At 35.9% G+C, this 4588-nt stretch overlaps 1 long non-coding RNA gene across 1 annotated transcript; it reads right to left on the bottom strand.

Annotated features, from left to right (window-relative positions):
* Positions 1 to 3722: 3722 nt before the first annotated feature.
* On the bottom strand, positions 3723 to 4588 carry LOC107563591 (uncharacterized). The gene is made up of 3 exons (XR_001606118.1): positions 4572 to 4588; positions 3955 to 4062; positions 3723 to 3848 (listed from the first exon to the last, which is right to left on the bottom strand). It is a non-coding gene; the product is annotated as an uncharacterized lncRNA (long non-coding RNA).

The raw sequence follows: 4588 nt of genomic DNA, 5'->3' as shown, positions 1-4588 counted from the left end.
TTCCCTATTCATTTGTTATGTCTCCCAAAATGTTAATAAACATGCTTTTACTCCCGGTGTCCTCATATGAGGACATGTATGAAATCAACATCCTGTTTTGTAACAGAGTCATATTTTGATTTGAAACCCCATAACATTTTCCTGAGATGTTGATTTATGACAGACAGTTTAAAAATTAGACAGATTTAAATGATAATTACAAAATATTCTCATATTTCCATAAGAGTGTCACTAAATTAATATCAGACATTTTTGAAGACCAAGGAGAGGGTGTGGTCATAGTGAAACATCCAAACATTTAGTATCTCTGAAAAGCCCTGAATGTGCTCTGTACAGGACATCCAGACTTAAAAATGTGGCATGTATAGTCAGAGAAATACACCAAAATATAATGTCCTCATATGAGGTCACAGGGTCTCAGGAGGTTAATTGCAACAAATTGTCATAATTAGTCATCCTGGGTGTTTATCCTATCACCGCTCCTGAAGAATAACTGTTAGAAATATGTATTTAGAAAACCCAGCTGTTCTAATCCTAAGAGATATACTGTATGAAAATAATCATATTAATAGCGCTTGAAGTTAAAATAAACGTGTTCTATATGCTAAAATTCAGTGGAAATAACCGGACCTATTTTTTCTGTTGAGAGGATTTTTCCACATAGATTCCTGTAACCAATTCCAAAAGCCCATGTGCTCTGAACTCAGATGTGAACTCGCATCAGCCTTCACAAGTGTCCCTATGGGCTGACCATCACCAGTTTCTTCACAACAGTTGTTCAGCACCTCTGCTTTAGGCATTATGGGTCAACACTTGCATTGGAAAAGCAAGAAAATAAACATGATTTATTTCTTTAAACTGATTTTCATTATGTCCTAGCAATAGTGATGCCCCGCTGAGCAGTTTCTCCATGCTGCTGGAAGGAATACTGCTATTTTACAGCTTCTTCAGTGCAGTCCATCCATTCATTCATCTGTCTGTCTGTCTGTCTGTCCGTCAGTCCGTCCGTCCGTCCGTCCGTCAAGTTTGTTACAAGAAACTATAATCTTACACAATAAAACTGTCTGTGACTGCCCTCTAGTGCTCAAGTTGAGTGACATGTTTTGTGAAGGACATTTGAAAACCAAAATAACTTTTATTTTCATTTGTCATAATTCACACATTTAATTACATTTCAGCTGTTTAACTCTGCTAGCAGAGTTGCGGTTCTTTCTCATAATGCACAGCTTGATAGACATACATTATATCCAGTAAGTCAAATATAACTATTTCAGAACCACCAAAGACAGTTGTCAGATGCACCAGAGGAACAAATGAAATGTTATAAATGTAATCAGACATTTTACAATTGATTCTTGCTTATCATATTCCCAGCAAATAAAAAAAGAAAAAAATATTCCAGCAAATAATTGATCTACTTTTAAAATAGTATATACTAAAATAGCACTTCTACAAAATCATGCTCATCTCTATTCTTTACATACACTGTCCATACTTACAGCTTTGTTTGATATCTTCTCAAAACCTTAATAATTATAACCACATTCATTAAACCATAATAAAATCAACTATGCAACTTACTTTAACCATCTTCACATTCACTTTTCACTTACATCTTTTATCTAAATATCCTTTATTGATGGATCAATCAAAAACACCGTCAAAGAACACCAGGATCTACATGATGTTCATAAATTAAATTACAAAAGTAAAAGTAAGGAAGACAGAAATGACAGATTACATTGTTCCTGACTTTGCAGCAACTTGATCTGTGATGGCCCGGTTTTCACTCATCTGCCTTGCGGTGGATCCATCAGCATGAGACTGGCTCATAATGGATTGTTTCTTGGTGGACTGATTGGTGATAGACTGACTTGTGGTTGAGTGGGAAGCAACAGACTGTGACGTGATGGATTGTGTGGTCTTGGCCTGCTTGAATGCGGTGTGAATAGTCTTCTTCCTCTTGACGTGGAGTATCTCCATCGCATCAGGATTGACTCCTGGCTGCTGGAACTCCTTTGTGGTCTCCGTCTGCTCTGTAGTGGATTGCTGTTGCTCCTGGAACTCCTGCTGTCTCTGGAGCATCTGAGACAGAAGAAATGCATTATGAAGGAGAGGAAATAGAGGCAATTGGGTAATGTGGTAAAAATTTAAAAATGTCAAATATATGATAATTGCTCTGTTCCAAAACCCAGTGCACTGCATACTGAGGGAGCAGTTGAAGGCGCACTCCTGACTTGAAGGCCAAATATAAAAATTTAAAATGCATGATAATTGCTCTGTTCCAAAACCTAGTGTGCTGCATACTGAGGGAGCGTTTGAAGGTGCACTCCTGACTTGAAGGCCATAGCCAGCTTAATATGCCTTCTTTGTTTTAGCCAAATTCTAAAGCAGCACGGTATATATCCAAAAGGAAAAGGCAATCCCATAATGCACTATAATGAGCTCAGTGAAAAAATCAAAGATGATGAATGAGGTAAGAGAAATCACATTTAAAAATAAACTTTTAAAGTTGGTATGAAACTTCATCTATTTTCTAATAGTATGTTTTAAACAGGGATATTAGTATTAACTAAAACTATGAAAAACATTGATTTTAACTGAAATAAAGATTAAATAAAATATAAATATTAGATGATAAACAAAATGTTGCCTTGGCATCTAACTGAAACAAGTTTAGGGTGAAGCAGTAAAATTATCTGGAAATAAATAAAAACAAAAAATTAACTAAAACTAAAATAAAAATAAATTAAACCTAAATAGCAATGTTAAAAAAAGTAATAAAAATGACAAACACATATCACAAACATTTGACTAAAATTAAAATCAAAACTGAAAATATAAAAATATTTTTTTTCAAAATATATAAAAATTATAGATTTTTATGCTTATTAGTAAATTGTGCTGTTAGCTTAGCAACATGCTAACACCAAAGTCTATTGAAATCAGTTGCGAGTCACACCACTGGTGCTGTTTGTGTAGCTTGTGGAGTTGCTGGTTAAGTAGAGCGTTCCAAATCGCTCACTTATGAGGTTCCAACAGCAGTTAGGATGCTAAACAAGGCAGCTCACTAGGTATATTATATTTAGATATATTCAGATAATGTATAATATTGTTATGTAGAGTTGTGCCTTACCATTAGCTGTTGATACTTGGCGATAGCCTCGTCAGTGGTTACTCCTTCAGCAAGGCCCAGTTCTGCTGCACGGCGGGCCATTTCTGCCTTAAGAGAGCCCGGTGGCGTCCAGCCCACACCTTTAATCCAGTTCAAATCTGATTTGTAGTTCACCTGCAACCACAGTCAGGACCATTAAACCTTGCTACATGAGGACAACTATAAGAACAATTCCTGTGTCAAAGTAATGTAAACTGAGAAAGTTTTTTTTGCAAATATTGCCACCAAGTCACTGCAGTGTCACATTTTCACATGCAAATGGAAAATAATTTGCCACTCATTTCGTCAGACACATTAGCATGGGATGGCATCAATACAGTTTGTCATAAATCATTGAATAATCCCAAAACTCTGTTCTCACATCACTCTGCAGCTGGTAGGCTTGTTTAGCGTGTTTGACATTGAGCTGATTAGGATCACAGGTGTAGTCATGAAAATGCTGGCGATAGTTGAGGTTGCTGAGTTGAGCCTGGCTCTTCTTAGCATGCAGGAACTCAGGCTGGTCGCCATGGATCTTAAAATGAGAGCGTGTCTCCTGATACTGCTTCTTGTACTCGTTGTCACTCTGGAGCTTCCCTACAGCCAGTGAGTGTCTGATCTTGGGGTCATCCTCAACGCTAAGAAAGCCCACCTGCTGGCCTTTACCTTTGACAAATGCCTCCTTGTAGTGGAACTGAGAAGGAATGGTACAACCTATATTAAAATACAATTCTAAAACTGGGTTTTACTTAAGAAAATAGTTTACAGTTTAGCAAATAAACGTTTTGATTTTGACTTACATCACTGGCAATTTCTCTGGAGGCCTTGGCTGTCTGGAAGGGAATGGCGTCTAACCTGAGGTCGTAACCTGCAGACTTTACCTGCTCACCTGATTTTTTATACACTTTCTGCAAAATTAAAGAGAAAAAGGAACATAGACTATGTTAAAGCATGTGCACTACCATTCAAAAGTTTGGAATCTTTAATGTTATTATCAATGTTGAAAACAAGTTTTTGCTACTTAATTTTTATTTTATTTTATTTTTTTCTGAAGGATCATGTGGCACTGAAGACTGGAGTAACGCCTTCTGAAACTGCCATGAAAAAAATTAACTATATTTTAATATATTTAAAAAAGAAAAGTTATTTTAAATTGTAATAATATTTCACAATATTACTGTTTTTACTGTATTTTTCATCAAAAAAATGCAGCCTTTAACAGTGAAGCCTTTATGAAAGACTTCTTTCAAAACCATTAACAAATGATAAATCCCTTGTTGTATTCCTGAACTCTAAGTTGCTTTGGATAAAAGCGTCTTTCCAAATGAATAAATGTACATTTAAATCTTAAAGATTCCAAACTTAGCATAAGAACTGAAATACCTCTTATAAGAGTACCAATCAACAGCAGGCTTACATCGCTAATTTGCTGAG

Source organism: Sinocyclocheilus grahami, unplaced genomic scaffold (genome assembly GCF_001515645.1).
Source record: "Sinocyclocheilus grahami isolate Dianchi unplaced genomic scaffold, SAMN03320097.WGS_v1.1 scaffold879.1, whole genome shotgun sequence".
Lineage (NCBI taxonomy): Eukaryota > Metazoa > Chordata > Actinopteri > Cypriniformes > Cyprinidae > Sinocyclocheilus > Sinocyclocheilus grahami.
Note: the sequence above shows the minus strand (reverse complement) of the source record. Positions and strands in the feature narration are given on the sequence as shown.